The sequence below is a fragment of the Marmota flaviventris genome, chromosome 6, assembly GCF_047511675.1.
Source record: "Marmota flaviventris isolate mMarFla1 chromosome 6, mMarFla1.hap1, whole genome shotgun sequence".
Lineage (NCBI taxonomy): Eukaryota > Metazoa > Chordata > Mammalia > Rodentia > Sciuridae > Marmota > Marmota flaviventris.
This window is the reverse complement of record NC_092503.1, coordinates 60,143,164-60,164,989: the sequence shown is the minus strand read 5'-3', so window position 1 is coordinate 60,164,989 and position 21,826 is coordinate 60,143,164.

Here is a 21,826-nt window from a genome sequence, read left to right as displayed (position 1 = left end):
CTTCCCCATCTCTGGGCTCCCTGGCAATGCAAGTAGAGGAACAATCCTTTGCCACACCCTTCTGTCATAGTGGTCTGTTTCACTTTGAGCCCAGGGCAATAGAGTTTGTCAACTATGAAATGAATCTCTGAAAACCATGAACCCAAAATAAACTTTTGCTCTTCTAAGTTGGTCTTGTTGGATATTTTGGTTATAGTGAGATTAACCTGACTAACATAGAAATTGGTACTGGGAGTGGGGCTGTGGCTTTAATAACAAAACTGGCCATATGGTTCAGAAGCCTTTGAAACTGATTTGGGGGAGTAGTTTAGAAAAGTTTGGAGATGCAGCTAAAACAGCCTTGGAATGTTGTGGGTGGAGCTTAATAGGTTATGCTGGTGGGAGCTGGAAACTAGGATGCTGATAGAAACTCATGAAGACTGTGTGCATGAAGAACTAGATGGGAACAAGAGCTCTATTGGTAACAAGACTCTTCTGGGAATTTGTGTTACATTCTAGCAAAGAAATTATTCACATTATACCCAGGTCCTGAGATTTTCTTTGAGGCCAAATTTAAAAATGATAAACTAATTAAAGTGGTGGAAAAAAAATTTAAGGCAGCACAGCATTCAGACAATGGCAAGGATATTACAATCAGCTTTTAGCCTGGTTTTCTGTGAGAATCAGGAGCAGAAGACAAAGCAGAAGGATTTTAAAAACTTGCTATTTGGACAGTAAAGTGTTTGTAAAACTGGAGCCAAGGAAGTTGTGGTTGTTGAAGTGACTACAGTCACTGAAGAGATGTTGAGTGTTTTACATAGACTATAGGAAAAAACCCTCAAGAGCATCTCAGGAATTGGCAAGACCACACCATCTAAGGCTCTAGGTATGAAAGTTAAAAATTTTTCATTAAGAAAATAACCTGGGGGAATTTTGTTAACATAGGAGTCCTAGAAAGTTGCTCACTATGCTTAGTTACACAGACACTAACAGGCCACTGTGGCTATGGTTCCAGAAACCAGCTCCTCCTTGAGCAGGTGACAGCTCTTGACATCATTCACAGGGTGTTGGTTCTGCAGGATTGTAGGATACTGGAGTTCAGCTTTCCTAGAGGCTTCTACTGAGATTTCAAAGGAAGGCCTAGGAGGTCAGAAAAAGTGTAGTAGGGTCAGAATCCCTGTGAGCTGCCCTTTATAGGCAGTGCATGAAGGTGGCAAGATAATACTGAAGATGGAATGGAGAGATCAGTAATTAAGAAATGACAGAAACACAGTCTTCCAAGGAAAACTGCAAGCTGTGGAGGAAGTCAAGCTAAGAGAGAGGTCACAAGCATTGCAATCAGAAAGGTCAAAGGGGTGGGACTGCCCAAATACTTTGGAGATCACATCACCTCCAGGTGCCCCAGGTGCTGGATGTGGAGCAACAGGCTTTGCTTGTCCAGATGGATTTCAGTTTTTTTTCTTTCTATATCATATATCTCCCTTTTGGAATGGGAATATTTACTATGTGCCATTGAATATTGGATACATGCAACTTTAACTTAATAGTTTAGGAACTCATAGCCAATAGTTTGTCATAACTCTTAGATAACAGATAATAATGGACTTTTGGGCAATGCTGGAACTGTTAAGACTAAGAGGACTCTTAGATAATGACTAAATGCTTTTTTATTGTAAGATGGACATGAGGTTTTGATGGCCATAGACAGGATGTTATGATTTGGGTATGTCCCCCTTAAAGTTCCTGTGTTAATGCAGGAATATTCAGAGGTGAATGATTAGATTACAAGAGCTATAACCTAAATATTACATGCTAGTGTAAGTGGACTGTCTAGGGGCTAACTTTAGGTAGGTAGACATGTTTGGAGGAGTGGAATGCCAGAGTTGTGCCATGGAAGAGTTCATTTCCCCGGTGTCCTCTTTTCCTCTCTCTCTCCTCCCTGGTCTCCATAAGCTAAGCAGTACTCTTCTGCTACACCCTTTTATGATGATGTTATGCCTCACCTTTGACCAATATTCAGTGATGCTAATTTCTTTAATGATTGAATAAATCCAGTGCTGAATTTTCCTTCCTGGGAATTTTGTTCGTATCTAAAATTTTAATAATTGATTCAACTGCTTTAAAAGTGTAATATGCAGATTTTTAACTTTGTTTTCCACTGAAGTTTAGAGATTGTATTCAGGAAAAAATGTTCCACTTTATCAACAAATTTATTTCAAGAAGTATCTTCATAATGTCACTAATGATTTTTTAACATTAGCACTAGGCATGTAGTAGATTTAATTTATATTTTTAATGGTAAAAATTATTTTCTAAATTTCTTTTATTCTACAGTAATCTGTATAGGAATTTATAAATTTTATTAATCTTTTCAAAGAAAGAAGTCATGATTATATATCTCTGTATAAATATATATTTCATTATTTTTTATAATTTATCTATATTTTCTGCCCTTTATTTTACTCTTTTATATTGTTTCTTATTTTTTAATTAATAAACTTTCTTATTAACAACCAACATTAATAAAATATTTTTATGTTTTCACACTCTTGTGTATGTGTTTAAGGCTGTAATTTATTAAATAATTATATATATGAAATCTCAAAAAAGTGAAATCTTTGCTGAAAACAAGCATGTATTATCTATCTGATTAATTATATATCAACTATATTTAAATTAGTTTTAATTAAAATTAATTAGAGAACATAGGCATTGCTATTTTTCAGGAAAATAAATGGAAGTTAAGGCTATCAATTTTCTTAAAGAAAATTGTAACTTTATTTTCTTTGCCCTTTATTGCCCCTATGTTAATAGGTTAATAATACTTGACATTCATGCTATGTCCTCTGATAACATACTCAAAGAATTACATAATAAATTTTATAATTTAGGAAGCTTATATGCCTAAACCTTTCCACTGTAATATGATATATTAAAACTCACTAGTGATACATAAAAAGAATTTTGCCATCTGTGACCTAATTTTTCTCTACACTAATGCACAAATCTAAAAGTATAATCTTTTGGACCATTTGTTAAAGTGATCTATAGATGTTACAGCAGGTTATAACCATCAGCAATTTGAGATTTTTCTCCTGTAATTACATCTGTGGTTCTTCCCTCTTGGTATACTTGTATATTCCAGAACACTTCCACAGGAAGCATCCCTAGTGTTACTGGTTCTATTTCCAAGGGAAAGTAGTACAATAAGTCTTAGGATGAAGTACAAAATTTGTGTTTTTTAAATAAAGCAGCTAGTATAAAAGAGGTGTAATAAAAGATACAATGGAGAAAAATATTTCTGTGAACAACTTTGGATATACAATTGTGTAGAATGGATATTCACAATGTCAATGTTTCAGATTCCAGGAAGTATACACATACACACACACACACACACACATACACACAGATTCTTCCAATTTCTCTTACTTAAAATTAACATAAAATATTTCATTAGTTGACAGATCCTCTTTAATTATTTATATCCCCTCCTTGTATTTCCATGTTGTAATTGTTAGAATGGATATTAGACATAGAAAATGGTACCTTCCAAAGATTTACTCACATATAGAATGATACATAACTTTAGAAACTAGATTTTCTTATAAGTTTTATATTTTTCTCACATTTTATGGATTACAATATGATAAAACTATGTCCTTCCCATCAAATTTTATATTCTCTGGTAGGTTAATTGCCAAATAGCAGCAAAGATGTCTGCACTTAAAGTGAAAAGGGTGAAGGTAAATGTCTCTGTATGTACACATAACACACATATGGTTATATGGTTCATATATTCAACCTTCAATAAGTGACTACTTCTTCAGTGGATATCCTTTCAATGTCAGACTCTAGTTTTGTTTTTTTTTTTCTTTTTTTTTTTTTAATTTTTTATTGTTGGCTGTTCAAAACATTACATAGTTCTTGATATATCATATTTCACAATTTGATTCAAGTGGGTTATGAGCTCCCATTTTTACCCCATATACAGATTGCAGATCTTCAACAAAACCCAAACATATAAAAATATTTTTGTTCCCTGAAAAAGCAAGCTTTTCAAGATTCTTCTTGTTTTAGTCCTTGTTTATAACATGATGCCAGCATTAAGTTAAAAACTCTTATTTTTACATGAGTTTATCAAAGTAGAGATAACAGTCTTTGTGTTGCTGATGGAGTATTTTCACAAGAACTTCAGAGTCACAGGATCATGTTGACATTGTCATTGAATTGTAAATGTCTTCCTATAATGTGCCCTATAAAATTTTGTGTTTTGCATTTCATATGCCTTTTAACATTTTATTGTAAAATGTTAAAATATTTTACTGAATTAACAATTTGTTTTAAAAATGTTATGAAATTGCATCATAAAAGACTCAAACTACCTGACTTATGAAATTATTGTAAAGTTGTCCTAATAAAGACAGTGCAGTGTTGGCAAAATAATGGGCTCACATGTCTGTGGATGAGAACAGGGAGTTGAGAAGTACCCCTACATAGAAACACACACAATTGATTTTATACAGAATACCAAGGTAATTCAATGAAAAAAAATTAAGGATTTTTTGAAGAACCTCCATATTAGTTCTCTTAGTGGCAACACAATTCTCAACAGAACTGGTTATTTAATAAGTGTGAGGGAATATCTTGTTGTGGCTCTGATTCTCATTTTCCTGATTTTGAGCATTTTTTCAATTACATGTTGACTGTTTGTCTCTCTTCTAAGTAAATTCTACCATTACTGAAGGAAAAGTATAGCATAATTCCACGTATTTTGAGTCATCTATAAAACAGAAGCAGAGAGTAGAATAGTGGATACCAGGTTCTGGGGTAAGGGAAAATGCAGACTTGCTGAACAATCAATATAAAGTTTCAGCTATAAAAGATAAAAAAGTACTAGAGATCTACCATGCAACATTGTGGCTACACTTACTGTATTGGGCACATAAAAATATGTTACAAAGGTAGATCTCCTGTTAAGGTTTTCCCCACAATTTACAAAATATATTATGACAAAGAAACGGGGAAGTGCAGTTTGTTTATAAAGCATTGTACCATGAAGTATTTTTTTTAATCTTTCCTAGAAAACTCTTAGAATTAAGTAGAATCATAACTTTCAGTGTCAAGTATTTATGGTACTTAATTATTTCAGATGTCCAACTTTTAGGAAGCAAGTCCACATTCTACAAATAATGTAATATTCAATTTAAAAAATAGAAACAAAGTCCAATGGGTTTTGCACCAAAGAAACATACATTAATATTTTTAAAAAGATGAACACATTGTAAATGACATACGAAAAATGTACTGCAAAGTGAAATCATAATGTGATACAATTTTAGAAGCAAGACTCACAAGTTATTTGTTTTGGTAAGTTATTCTAAGTGATAGTAAACATGAAAACAATAGCACCCTCTTTCATAACTGGTAAACATGTAAAGTGATACATGATACACATTTTTTTGAAATTATTTTGATATTGCACAGCAAAGTTGAGCATTTGCTTCTTCTAAACTCTCAGTTACAAAAGCACATCAGAAGATATGCACAAAACAGTTTATGTAAATATTACTGAAAACAGTGAAAAATGAAAAAAAAATTAAAAATCACTATTAGAATGGCAAAATACCATCATACCTATGAGACATCCTTGTGCAGAAATAAAAAACACACTGTAATAATTATTCTAGAAGTAAAATGAATGAGTAATAAGAGATGAAGTAGGTTTAGTTTATACAGACTTTAGAAAGAGGTAAGAATAAAGAATATACTTACAAAGGAATACACAAAGGAAAACAAGATAATAATTAATACAAAATTCAAAGATAGTGGTGGCTCTAAGAACAAGTAGCTACTAGGCATTGAGGGTTACTAAGGAGCTCTTGGGTCATGCTAAAGTATTACATACCGATTCATAGGGAATGGGCATCCTGGTTACTATGGCTCATGGGCTTTTTAAATTATTGTGTGTAATATATATTTTGTTGAAATTTAATAAGCAATATAAAACAAAATACCTAAAGAGCCCTACCTGGAATTAAAAAATAATAATTTTGGCATAAATAATAACAGCATAGATTCTGTGAAATTATATTTTAAAGATTATTTCTTAGAATTAGAAAAATTACTAAAATAAATAACAATACAATGTTGGAAATTATATAGCTTTTATAATTATTAGATTTAGGCATGAATATTCATTATAATTTTATAACATAAATATTATTGGTTTGTTGTCAGTTTAATGCCTGGAAAGTCACAAGACAGGATTGCAAAACTGAAAAAGGAATTTTTTTAACGTTATTTATTAATTTTTTTAAACTTTATTTAGTAATTTTTTATGTGATGCTGAGAATCGAACACAGTGCCTCATGCATTCTAGGCAAGCACTCTACCACCGAGCCATAAACTCAGCCCAGGAAATTAGTTTTTAAGAGAGAATTTGAAGATTACAACATTTGTTGGTATGATAGATTACTCCAACTATGATATAATACACATGAAGAAGACTTTGAAGATCTTATATGTTATCACAACATTCTGGGTGCCTTCTTTCTGTTTCATCCCTTTCAACAGAGACACAATTTCTTTTCTTCTTTATTTTGTGAAATGTAACCAGGAAAAATGCAGATTTTTTTCTGAGCAATTTAATGGGTACAATTAATATCTGCTAGAAAAAGATTAAATATTTTTTAAACAAATTGCTAATAAATTATATTAAAATGATACTACTGATTCTTAAGGCCATAACATATGAATCCTAATATATTTAGTTACATGAATGTTCAGAATATTCACATTATTATTTTCAGTCATTTTAGTGATATGCCCAAAGTTTACATGAAGAAAAACGATAAAAGTTTCTGTTTTGTTTTCTAGAAGCTCTTCAAAAAATTTTATATGTAATAATATAGCATTCTCTAGTAATAGCACTGTCACTGAATATAAAACATGTACTTATTGACATAAAATTAAAGCCCAGACAGGCATATACATGCTTGTGCACAAACACACACACATACATTATACAGAAAAGTCATGAAATACGTAATGTTATTTTAATTGAGATATTCAGGAAAAAAATTTTTTCAGAAGGAAAAAAAATCAGCTTTATTGATTAAAAATGCTTTGCACTATTTTCACCACTTATATTCAGTTTTAAGTTTAAAAAATAAACTTGTCCACATTACTTATTTTCAGTTTTTCCTTTTCTAAATAGTAGAGGTAAAGTTATTTTGTCTCCTGTTCTTTACTACTTGAGCCACAGTGCAAGATTCTAAAAAGGTGTAAAAATGTTTATCTATTAAGAATGTTAGTATTAAGTTTAAATTTTTTAGCTTTTTATATTTGATTGATTTCCACCTCTGTGGGTCAATAATTCTGCTTTAAAAGAAAAAATCCCTGAGAGAATTGCTCTTGCAAAACCTATCCAAAATTAAAAGTGTTAATACTGACTATAACAGTAGTAGCCGCATCATATCAACTAAAGAAATCCAGAAAATATGTGTTAAATAATAAAAAAAGTATTGCCACAAAGGAAGAAATACTGACATAATATGAAAATTAATTGATGATTAATAAACAAACTAATCAATAAAATGAATTTAGTTTTTTATATGAATCCCTTTGTATCCAGTAAAATGATATACTGATTATAATAATCATTAGTGTGTGTTAAATTTTACTGTTGAGTCATTGTTCCATATTCTTGCAGTGAAGAAAATGAGAAACTACAAATGCACACAAACACCATGGGAAAAAAAAAAACCCTGCACACTCTTAGAGGTTCATGACCAAGTTCATGCACAAAAATTCATAGTTTTAATGATGGGATTTTCTGTTTCCAATTAAGCAATGCCATCTATTCATCTGAAGGCAACTTCCCCAAATTAACAATTATATTTTTTAAACTCTACAGTCTTTTAATAATGAATTTCATGAACGAATTTGCAGATTTTTTTCAAAGGTAGGGTTTATCTAAGAGAAACATATTTTGCCTTCAAGGCAAAAAAAAATTCTCATATTTTAGAATCAAGAAAAATTATATATTTCTTGCAACTAGTACAAGTATCACATTAGAATTTTTTTTTAACTCATATGTATTCTTTTCTCTTTTTTTTTCCTTAACACCATCAAAAAGGTCAGCGAAACATTCCAGTCTCTAATACATTACCCTCTCTTTTGACCTTGATCTTTTTGATCTAGGATTGGCAGATGTGAAGCCCTGAGGCAAAGCCATTGAGTTGGAGGATCCAACAGAGTTTAGGACTCATACATTCTATTTTTGGAATGCTACATTCTCCAAGGAGGACATTAACTTTGGTAATGGAGACTTGTGAGACACAATCATTTCTTGCTGTGGCCAGTTTCTAGGAGCCACCAGTACTTTGTTTTTACTATTTCTCAAATGGTATCTATCTGTAAAAAGATTCCTGTTACAGGAATAAATAGTAGTGTACAGTTCAGAAAAAAAAAAGCAAAAATGTAGTATTTGCTTTTCAAGGTTTAATAGAGTCCCCCAAATTCTTTCTCAGATAAATAAAATATTAGATATTTTTCAGAACATTCCTGTGTTACTTTGTACTGAGTCAGTGTCAATTATACACCATCCTTCCCCATGTGGATACCCAGCTTGAGCTTGGATCACAGTATGCACCTCTGATATTCAGACTAAGGATCCTCAGAAAACTTTTAATATTGCCAGGTCTCAAGCTTTCTGTATTGTCACACAACCTTCGCCAGTTCACTTCAAAATTTTAAAGAATTGCAACCAATTCAGAAAGTCTATTTAAATCCATTCCCTAAATTTATTGGCATGACAGAGACCTAGTTCCTTTCCATCTAGGAGATAACCTGTCAAGAACCTTAGCTGAAGCTCTAAAAATTTGCTTCAAGATTCATTTATTATATTGCCATTTTGTTTTTCTTTGTGACAATTGGTGCAACTCATAAAGCCATGCCTAACATTCTCCTGAGCTTTATTATGAGAGGGCAATGGCAAGACATGGGACATATATACACTGGCCGATGTTGGATCAAAATGGAATTCCAAAAAGTTAAGGGCTATCAGCTTAACAAGATTTCTCTAACTTTGTCTCTCTTATTTTGTCTCTATATATTACTTTCTGGAAACATGAAATTTAGATAAGTTCAGAATTCCATTTTAAATGATAAAGATTTGCACAGCAACTTTCTGATCCATGTTCTTGTCATTATGTTTTATTTTACCTCAAGCCAGGGATGATTCCTGCTTATTGTTCTTTAGATATTTATACACTCATTAAAGTCTTTTCAAGGAATATTAATTTGCAAAAGGTATGGACTCTATATTCAAGGAACATGCAATGTAATAGTGAATATAAGATTAGTATATCATTGTAACAAAAGGCAAAATAATAAAGTGTTACAAGAAGATTATTACAGACTGAAGTGAGACATGAATTCCTAATATCCATGTAATATCAATAAAATCTATTTTTTTAGGTTCTTAGGTAGCTTCATTCACTTCTTTGAATAAGCTGGGTAAATTACATTCTCAGTGTTGTGCTTTGCAAATTTTTGCAAAATGAGGTCAATGTGTTCTGATGTTAACTACATCTTATATGAACTTTACCTTCAACATTTCTGTTGTCTCCACAAATAATGGACCCAAATAAGAACACATGAACATTTGTAGGAATTACTGCATGGGTATAATTTTGTTCTTTTTTTTTTTTGGCAGAGAAATTAAGGGAACCAAGATAGCCTACTGATAAAAATTTAGGATTGTATATAAGAAAGTAAAGACTTTAAGAAAAAGACCACCATTGTTGTATTACATGTAAGTTGAAATTCTTTCTAGAATTTAACCAGTGTGTCTACTTTTAACAGTTACAAAGGCTTTTATATGTTTCTTGAAATTATTGTTTCCTTGGCAGCCAGTAAGTTAGATGGTTGCAGATAGAGCCTATTATTCTTACTGTAGAAAGTTCAGTGTGAAATATTATTTTAAAACTCTGATTGTCTTTCCTTTTCCTACTGGGTGAAGAATTACTCCGATAACTGTGGATCTCAGTGAAACACTTTTATCTTTCACCTAGATTTCCTAATGCTTCTCTGCTCAGGTTAGGAAGGGAACAAATGTCAACCATATATATGGATTTCAAAAGAGCTGTCACTTTTAGTCCATAAAGAAAATCTAGACAATAGTCAAGGTCAAAGAAACAAATACATTGACAGAAAGTTCTCCATGGCAGGAAGCAATTCCTTGGCATGGGGTACTCAGTTTGTAGAGAAGAGTTGGTGGCTGGCAAGTATATAGAATTTGCTCTTGGTATTTAGGATATTCTTGGACTATTAAAGCATTAATAAAGTGGAGCCCAAGATCAAATGGTGTGTAAAAATTCTTCCATAGGCTCAAAGAACTCTAGTCAGCAGTATTTATAAGGTAAAATGCTTTTTCTTCTTAAAAAAAAAAACCTACAAAGTTATTAAAGTTGGTAAGTTAATCAAAAAACATGTTGCTGCTTAGTCCATAGATATTAGAAGTCAAAGCCCATTCCTGGTTCTTAGAAATTGCTTAAACAAAAATCACAGGTGTCTAATGTGACTGCTCTAATAATAAGAAACAAAGGATAGATGGGGCCCTAAATAGGATCAGTAGGCAATAAAAGGTGAATTTATGATAATATTTGGTGATAAGGCTATGATATATCTGTCTTAAGGGATTAATTCAAGACTCAGATTTGAAAGCTAAATAACAACCTTATTTAACCACATTTTCAAACTTCAGATTTCTTTTAGAGCTGCAGAGTTTTGACCAGGCTGTTAGCATCCTGCATGAAGTGAGCTAGCCAAAAAGCATGAACTTTAAGAAAGTTAAAAAGGCTTTAATAATTCATTATTCTTAATTCTAGAAACCTTGGAGTAATATTGAACCAAAAGTTTAATCTGAAAGATCATTCTCAGATACATGGCACAAATATGAAAGTTAAATGCCTTTAAGAACATTTTTTTCCAAATTGCTGCTAAGCTATTTTCATCAGTAAAGTTCTCTTAACTCAAACAAACATATTTATACATTTCCCCTCTGAGAGATAAGCAATAAAATACATATTCTCAGAGAGTATACATGGGTCTTTTTGCTAAGGGTTTATAGTTATCCAAATAAAATAGTGAATAGATTAAAAAAAAGAGTGAGTTTAATAGAAACAGTGCTGACACAGATAAAAGAAGATTAAAAAACACATAAATAAGTAAATAGGTACATGCATGCATACATCAAAACAATGTCCTTCAAAACTCCTAAATCCCCCTTCAATTAAGTATGTAGCCCTTTCAAATGGTCACTAGTGTATATAGATGATACTTGGTGCTAACATTATGTAATAACTCTTCCTTTGCTTCCAAGTTCACTAAGAAAAATTTTAATCTGATATGAATTTCCATATGGATTAAACCAAAAGTAGAAAATAAAGAAACAATCATGAATATCTCTTCCATCTGTTTGTCATACTTACTTTTACATAAATTCATGATTAGTAGTGGAATAATAATAAATCTCTGAGTTTTGTTAATGTAAATGAACACCCCAGTTACAATTCCAACTGTTTCTTAAGATAACAATAGCACAAATCTTAAAATTGCAGAAGTTAAGCCTTGTTTTTAAAATCCAATAATCCTTTAGCACCAAGGTAATGTCACAGGGCTGGTATGGCAGCCAGATTTCTATAGATGATGTCCTCCTATCCTGGTTAAGTGTGGTGTTCAAATAAAGCTGTAGTTCTAAAACTCAGAATATCAAAGTTTGCTTAGGCAAAAAGTCATGACAAATCATTGTAATAATACCTAAATTTAAGAAGGAAAAGTTGGCACTCTTATGATCTTAGAGGTTCAGAAAAATGAAAGATTAATTCTAGATATGGAATTAAGGGTTAAATAAAGCTTGATGACAACTGGTCAATTCTATTAATCATTCTCTTTCTAAATATTAACCATGCTTTAAATTGATACTAATATAATTATTTGTTATCTATAGAAGTATTCAAATGATGTTTGACAAAATTTTTGCTGTTTATCAAGCGATAAATTGCCAGGCTCTTGGAGGGAATTTAATACAATTAATAGAAGTCAACTTATACATATGGAAATATTTATTCAAGTATAAGCTATATATACTAGTGTACTGGGAAAAAATCCTATAGAAGTATGAATGAGGATGTACTAAAAGGCTTCTTAAGTTGCTTGTTGGTGACTTGGCAGGAAATATCTCTGAAATTTACTTACATACCTGTAAAATTATACAGTCTTGGCTTCTTAAAAGTAATATACCAGATTAAAGTGTCATATAAATTCCAATGTAACAACATGATAAAATTTCATGCAAGTATTATAGACCTAAGCCAATCTTGGGAAGGTTCAGGACAATTAAACCTTTCTTTTGTATATTAGAAAAAACAAAGTAATGTTACAATGGGAATTATTTTGGTTTCATATTGTCTAATTGCCTTAAGATTTTTATTTTAACCTATTTTTGAGAAAACCTATACAAATTATAGAAACCTTAAATACTCTTGACAATCAGAAGTAAATATAATTATTTGGGAAGAATGCATAGTTATAAACATATCACTTTCAAATACTAATTCACTCATTTAAAAAACAGTTTTCTTAATGTTTTTAGTAAGCAGAGTAGTGTATAAGTATAATGTTTCCAACAAGAATAACAACAGAACCAAAGCTGGAAAAGGAAAAACAAAAATGAGACAAAAACTATTAGTAATTAAAACTTTCAAAATACATGGATGCAAATTTAAAAGCCCATCATAGTACCCAGAGGAAGTTAATACTCTCAAAAGGTAATCATAAATTAAAATAAAAAGCAAGACTTTTTTTTTTTTTGTACTGGAGATTAAACTCAGAGGCAATTGACTATTGAGCCACATCCCCAGCTCTATTTTGTATTTTATTTAGAGAAAGGATCTCATTGAGTTGTTTAGTACCTCACTTTTGCTGAGGCTGGCTTTGAAATCGAGATCCTCTTGTCTCAGCCTCTCAGGCTGCTGGGATTACAGGTGTGTGCCATTGCACCTGGCTAGACTAAATACCAGGTTGAAGTCTAGAAAAAAGAAACATGAAACAGGTAGTAAAGAATCAGAAAAAAATAAATACTATGGAGTTTAGTAACTTAGGAACCAGAAGCTACATAGAATCTACAAAGAAGTTCAGAAAATGGGTATGTAACTGAAGGAAGATGTTTGGGAAAAACATTAAGAACCAGATAGTTGACTTTGCATATTTCAATGCTTAATCTAGGGGCAGGTCTCTTTAATTCCTCTTAGATCCTAAGGACTCCTGAGATAATAACTTTAAAATTGCTTTTATTTAACTAGTATCTGCACAAATATACACAAATGTGTAACTATGATCATATTGTATCTTTAATTCTGTCAATTGAAAAAATTCTGAATTTATAGAAAGTTGAAATACTAGACACTTATTATGTTTTTCTTTTAATATACAAATATTTAGTGTGGAACACTATTTCAGTATTTGAGGAAGAGAATATATCCTGTAATGTTTAAACCTGGTTGTCATTCAGATCATCTGGCATGCATGTCCTTAGGCCCATCTGTTAGGTTGTCATGGTGCCATACTGAGGAAGTGGCAAGCTAGTTTCAAGTAGACATAAATGCCAACCAAAGATTAATTTAGCAGGAGAGCTTGTTGAGTGCAAAAAAGTGACATCTCCTAAAAGAGGAAACTCTTGACTAGCAATGCCAAATTGGGGCCTTGTGTTTCATTACATGTGAGTACATCTGTTGCCACTTGTAGGCCTAATACCATAAAAGAGAATGACTTTCACTGTGAAAACTCCTTTGGAAAAATGGAAGTCTAGGTAGTTGCAGAGTTTATGGAGGACAGAACTTGCTCTTGCATATCTAATGAAGTGCCTGAGATGGACACTTCTGTGAAATTGCTGTGATAAATGAATATAAAATATTTCCCTAGAGTTTAAAACTTTTGACCACAAATTTAATGGAATTTTCAAGGACGAAGAAAATGTAAAGGAAAACATGTAATTATTAAAGCCATAGTAGAAATATGGACAATGTATATAATGGGTTTAATAATGAGTTAGTGTTTCAATATCATACAGAATGGAAACAAGGTTAGGAAAGCAGAATAACTACAAGGGATATATTTATGAATATTTTTGTAATATGGAAAGTATTTTAAATGATTGAAGATTAAATATAAGTAAAGAAAGAATGGCTAAATTGCAAAATTTTGTCAAGAGCTATAAAGATATATTTATTATATTTTGTAAAATGTAAGAGTAACAAACTACTTAGAATGAAGTCTAACACAGTAATATCTCAGAATTTTGTATATTATATGACAGTGCAACACTTTGGAGAAATCCCCTCTTAAACCTATACTAATAAGTTTTTATGGGTTTATTTAGAAATATTTGGTGAGTACCTAACGTATGCCAAACTCAGGAATGAATTTCCCTAAATGGCTAATCTGAAATAAATGTTGATTAAAAAATTTTTATTTAACTTCTACATGCTAAAGTTCCCTTAAATGTAGGTTTTGTAAAGGCAACATGATGGGCAGCTGATGATAAATAACAAAGTTAGCACAAAAGAGTTACTAAATGGTAAGTCAGACACCATATTTTCTCTCTTTTGTTTCTATGAAAACTTTGCTTTAAATAGTTATAGTTTGTTTATATTATTTTTTCTAATGAAATCATCTTAAGTGTGTTTTTTAAATTTGAAATCACAAAATAGATAACTAGAGAGATCTGTTCACTCTTATTACCACACTAATTTATTAACACACATACTTTACATTGCAACTATCTTGATACTAGTATACTTTCTCAGCCTGGGCAAAAAGTTTTAAAAAATACTTTCTTTAGAATATTGATCATTTGAAAATATATCATCATAGAAATTAATGCTTTTCTGTGTGTTGCATAAAATATGTAAACTTGTTTTTTTTGTTTGTTTGTTTTGGTACCAGAGATTGAACCCAGGGGCGTTTAACCACTGAGCTACATTCCTAGCCCTTTTTATTTTTATTTTTATTTTTTTTTATTTGAGACAGGGTCTCACTGAGTTGCCTAGGATCTTGTTTAGTTACTGAGGCTGGCTTTGAACCTGAGATCCTCCTGCCTCATCTTCCTGAGTCACTAGAATCACAGGTGTTCACCACCATATTTGGCTATAAACTTCTTTTAAACACTTTGGGTAATAATCCAAGTTACTTGATTCCAAAATTTACAAAGTCACAGCATCTCAAAGCTTCATCCTATGATTTGAAAGTTGTGAGCTCTGTTTCTTCATATGAAGATGAGGACAGAATATGCGGTATTGTAATATGGCGATTCTCTACCATACTTGCTGATTAATGTAGGTTGTTTCTTTTAAATCAAGAGATTCCACAAAACTAACTAACTTGAAACCATGTCTATCTTGATAGCTAGAGAGTTTCTGTTTCTTAAAAACCTTGTGTTAATTCAGGTAGTTTGTTGTCTAATTTTGATTCTAAAATATGAAAATATGATACATGAAATCACTTTATCATATTGAAAAATATCTGGATTTTTCTTTTTGCACCTTATTGAATATCAAGTCTTCCAGAATTTTGAAGGACTATGAATTTTAATAAGTTAACTAATATATTGTTCAGATTAAGCCATGATGTGGATATCATTATCTAACTCCTCCATTACTGATGAGGAGGATAATCATGTAAGTTGCTCAGGGTTTCACAGATGGTAAGTGGAAGAGTTTAGATTCAAAACTAAGCAGTCTTTAGTTACCCTCTTAAACTAAATTATGTCTTAAATGATGTGTAGCAAACCTTCTGTGGACAGATTTGATGAAATACAAAGTTATGGTTTTAAATGTCTTGATAATTTTGAATTAAAGGAGCAATGAGAGGCCAAAACCACCATGAAAACATAATCTAGGGAAATTAATTTGCAAAGGATTGGGCATCATCCTGAGGGCATTCTCTAATTTCTGGTAAATATCTTAGATCATTGTTGTTATCAGGATATGCGGCATGTGGGAACAGAAACAAAAATGAGAGCCAACGTAAGGGTAAGTTTGGTCCAATGATTCCAAAACACAATTCACCATCAGTGAGTAAATCCAGCAAAAAAAATTCAAATTGCTACTTTGCTTGTCTCTCACTGAGCTCTTGGTGTTGGTGAAAAAATATTTAAAAAATTGCCTTATAATTTCTTAGAAAATTTCTACTTTCATAATGATTTGGGACAAGAATACACAATACCCTATCGTTCCAAAATAAACAAGCTGATGATTAAAGTGGTTATGGATTTTTAGTTCCTATCAGGCACCTGTTAGAAACAAAACAAAATCCTCTCTTGAGTAATTTAGTTTATAACCAGTTCTTGAAACATGCACTATTAAAATTCTTAGTAATGTTAGCACATAATGAAAAATCATAAAAGCCATAAAGAAACAAAACACTTTAAATGAGAACTTGAAAAGCAATGCATTAGAATTATACCTGCTAAAACTTTGATCATTAGGATTATATGCTACAGAATATGGAGTAAGTATATGTAACATAAGCGCAATATTATTAAGCAGCAAGAGCTTCAAAATATTCAAATAATTATAATGAAGTACAATATATTTATAAAGATTAATATGACATTCAAATTAAATAAGCATTATACCAATAGAAATCCCCAAAATGGACTGTGGTAAATTATATATAATTTAATAAAGAGTGGATAAGAGAAAAAATATAGGAAAGAGAATGTTATGGATTGGACCTGAAATGTTCTGCAAAAACTTATATTTAGGAAGTGTGATCCCCAATGGAGCAAAGCTCAGGATTAATGCTTTTTGGCAATGATTAGAGCTCTGACTTCATCAATGGATTAACCTATTAATATATTAATGAGCTACTGCATGTTAAATGCAGGCAGGTTGTATATAACTGGAATAAGTAGTTCACTGGGCAGGCCCTTGGGAATTATATCTTGACCCTAGCTCCTCTCTCTCTTTTTTTTTCTCTCTATCCCTTTGTTTTGAATGCTATGTGCTGAATAACTTTCCTCCACCATGCCCTTCCACCAGTATGTTTAGCCTCATCTCAGGCTCAAATCAATGGAGTCCACCTTTGAAACCATGAGTCCAAAATAAACTTTTCTTTCTCTAAACTGCTTTTGTCCAGTATTTCATCACAGGGACACAAAACTGATTAACACAAAGTGGTTAAGGGAAATGGAGAAAATAATGATATGGTCTAACATGTATATAGTCATATTTTCATAAGGAAATAATAGTGAGATTATGGTGAAAGGAAACATTTTGGGTAATCCCAGATTCAGAAGTCTTAGTGAATCTCAGTGAGCAATAATATAAAGAAATCTAGATGAATAAAGAAACTATGAGTACTCAAAGAAAAGAAGAAAACAAATAGCCAAGGAGAAAAATGGATTTCCTATTGTTAAATTGAAATCATACTGATAATTAAATTCTCAATATCAAAATAAACATCAACATAGAATTCTATAGTTAGAAAATATATTAAGCATTAAAGCAAATAAGGATGTTCTCAGATAAACCTGAGAAAATTCACACAAATTAACAGACATACAAATCAAAAGAATGTACTTGAAGAAGGAAAATAACCAAATGATTATGTGTCATACAAGATGAAATCGTAAGTATTATTAAATACGGGCAAACTTCATATATGGACTACATATAATGAAAACCTCTAATCAGTTTATTTTTAATTTTATTTTTATTTAAATAAAAGACAAAAACTATAATATACTAAAAGAAAAGATTGAGAGGTTTTTTTTTTTTTTTTTGTCGGTTCTGTGTAATTTCTTCCATAGGGAAAATTTTTGTTTAAATTCTACTGAATTCAATTTCTTTATTAGAAAGTGATTATTGCCTATTCAATAGACATTATCTTTTTCCTTATTTCATGGGTGCATATTTTCCATGTTACGCTTTTCTTTTTTATTTCTGATACTGCAGATTGAACCCAGCAGTGCTTTATGACTAAGCTATATTCCCAACCTATATTTTTTTTCAATTATTGTTTTTATTTTGAGACATGGTCTCATTAAGTTGCTCTGGGCCCTACTTAGTTGCTGATGGTGGCTTTGAACTTGAGATCCTCCTTCCTTAGTCTTCTGAATTGTTGGGATGATTGGCATGTGCTGCTGTGTCTTGCTTCCATGTGACTCTTAATGATAAATTTTTTATTATTTAAGCTAGTGAAATCATTTCCCTTTTTAACATACTTTAACTTTTTGACTTTTCTTGTAATTTTGGGACACTCATCTGATAAAACTGTTTATAGGGAGATGTAGTAGTAAATTTGAAGAGGCTCCAGGGAAAGAAACTATCCTATGAAATAGAGAAGGATCCATTTTTCTCTCTTTCTCTTTCATTTCTGTTTAGAGAGTGACACAAACACTCTGTGAAGGGAATTCAAAGGAAAAGTCCCAGCAACTCTGCTATACTGAGCAATTAAAGAATTGTCTGTAATCTCCGATGTTCAGAATTCTTGTTCATGACACAAAATAAGTCACTTAGGTGATGCCACTCTTAGTTGTGTATTATGTTATTGAAAGTCAAGATTTTTGCCAACTGATAAAGGTTGTATGTAAATATATCATCTTAACAATTTGGGTCATTTGATTTTTTTAGCTTCTTTTATGAACATAAATGACATGGCTATTAACTTGAAAGCAGTAACTTTTGGATTTTATTCTGCACCTAATCATTCAAAATTTCTATCAACTTCCTTCACTATTAATATTCCTAGGTAGTTTCTCTTACATTTTTCTACCACAAGCATCATAATTATAGTTACTACATGGCACTTCATGCATTTGTATCATGTACTCTTTCCCACTTCTCAATGTATGTTCATCAAGATGTCCTTTAAAGGGGCACAGTAACTGTTGCTACTGAGTGCACCTCATGAGAGTGCAAATGGTTGTTCCATAATAACATTTCTCAAAGTCATCAATCTACTGAATAGAACAGTTCTTTGTTCTTACTAATATGGTTGAGAAGAGTTTGCTATCTAACACAGTATAACCCTTGAAACATGGAGCATCAAACATTCCCCTCCCTTGGATCAATAAAATGTATCAAAAAATTAAATGAATACATACCCTTTTATCTATTTTTCCCATAAAATGTAGACTGCAAATACAGAGATAAAAGAGATAATAGTAATGTCAAAGAGAGAGACACTAACATTTTCAAAGGATGATAATATTACATCTGAAAAGAGACGCAAATTATAGAATAGTGTATATAATTCTACTAAACATATATAGAACCATACATGTTTATATGGTTATAAACAGATACATTTCTAAATGTATCTAAAAAGCTAGCTACATCTTCCTATATTTATTCATCTAACACTCTAACAATATATGCATAGGTAAAACTTAACTGTTTAACCTGTGTTTTATACTTTTCTCCTTTTGTACTTCCTAGGTTTTCGGTTTCTTTTAGAGATGGTTTGTTTTCTAAAAGTAATTGAAAATCTAAAATTATACTACTTCTCTCTTGGAACTTACTGCTTAGGAAAATGATATCAAGGGCACTGAAATGGAGTTGAAGGACAACATATACAAAAAATAGACATTTGCTTCCAAGATTATGTTTATGTTTTTATAACAAAGTTTTGTGGTTTATTATTTTAAAAGAAAAAATGAAGTTATTATTAAACAACTGGTAAACTGGATGCCTTTTTGTAGCAGTTTGCACTTACTCTTATATAAAATCAATAGTATATAAAGATGTCATATAAAGTCAATAATATATAAGTTTCCAATTCTACAAACTGAAGACTAGGTAATGCTACAATCCTCCTATTAAAGACAAATATAAAACATGGGTTTTCTTTAAAAATGCTTAAAATATGTAGATACCCAGAAGATAGTGAAGAATTGTAGAGCCAAGAGCTAAAAGAAAATAGCAAATTAAAGAGTTTAGCTTGGCTACTGTGTGCAGGTCATTTTTTTCCTTAAAAAATGTTTTTGAATTACCAGTGAAATAGTGAAGAAGGCAGATCACATGCTTAACTGCCTTTCACTACTAGGGAATAAAAATTGGAGTTCAGGGTCTTTTAATATTAGGTGCAGTCCTAGAAAGCCTGTTCATAATTTAAGCTGGGATCCTTTAAAAACCTTATGACAAAGTGTGAATCTGATTCTTATCTCCATTTGAAGTTTTCTGCATGCAAACAGGAACCTCTCAAGAGATATCTAATATAATTCTAGTCTTCCAGTAACATTTAGAATGTAAACAATGTCTAAACTAAAATGAACTTATGAGGCACAAAAGGAGATAACTTTAAAACAAAGTAAAATAATGGAATAATAACAAGAGATAGCAAAATGATGGAATTGTCAGAAACTACATCTTAAAATTGGTTCCCTGATTTAGGGCACCGATTCATACAACATTTTGAAATGTTCTGAAGTTCATGGGTATATCACATCTAGCTAAATGGTTTCTTGTTTGCAAGACTTGTAGAGCAATATTATTATGAACTGAAAGCAATGGATTACATAGATCCAGATTCCCTTATCTTAAAATATCAGGGCATGATGTTTGTTAGAATTCATAGTATTTCTTTTCATTCTTTCTTTCTTTCTTTCTTTTTCTTTTTTTTTTTTTTTGATATAAGGATTGAACTCAGGGACAATCAACAACTGACCCATGTCCTCAGCCCTTTTTTGTATTTTATTTAGAGAACCTGTCTCTATTAGAGTTGTTTAATGCCTTGCTGTTGCTGAGGCTGGCTTTGAACTGGCAATCCTCCTGCCTCAGCCCCTGGAGCCACTGGGATTACAAGTATGTACCACCACACTCAGCAGAATTCACAATATTTCCTAGTTGTAATAAAAGCAGTAAAGTATAGATTATGTAATGCATCCAGGGAGTAGTACTGATTCAACTAATTCTTTAATATTTTGGAACAAAATAATTAATATTCAAACTAGCTGAGATTTTTAAAAGATTGCATATAGCCTAGATCAGAAAGGGTTACATATTACCCCTATTTAAGTTTTACTGAAAACTTTTAAAATAAATCTTTCAATTTTTAGGACTTTTTGGATTTCTTAATTATGAATAAGATTTTTGAGATCTGTAGTATGTCCACTATAGAATGAATAAAGCAATTTGAAATAATTTTCCTATTTTTTAAAATTTCTGTCTTTAAAATTTATACTAAGAGAAAAAAATAAACTGAAATATGTTTTCAAGTACACAGTATTTGCAATTCTAAATAAAAACACATTTGTACAGTTTGAAATATATCCACAATACAGGTTTGTAAATAATTAAGATAATTCAAACTTAAATTTTAGTTTGAGGCTATGACATTCTTCCAGCTATAATAATGTTTGAATTCATTGTTAACATGTGGTTATAGAACATGGCATTATATTTGCATTTATTTATATTATCTTAAAGACAAAAAAAAAAAAAAAACTAGAATTCACTTTGAATCTTCTGGAATAATACCATAGGATATTACAATTACATTTCAGTATGAAAACTGATTTACAAAATCTTTTTGAATGGACATTATGACAAAACACAATTTAACATTTCATTGACAAGTGCATGAATCAAACCATATTTTATTTGGGTATTTGATATGAATTATCAGTGAAATGCATGCTTAAGTTTATATGTATATATATATATATATATATATATATATATATATATATATATATCTTTATAATGAAATCTAAAATGACTATCTTGTATTCTTTCAGAAAAATTTTCAGTTATTTTATTTATGTAAATGTTAACAG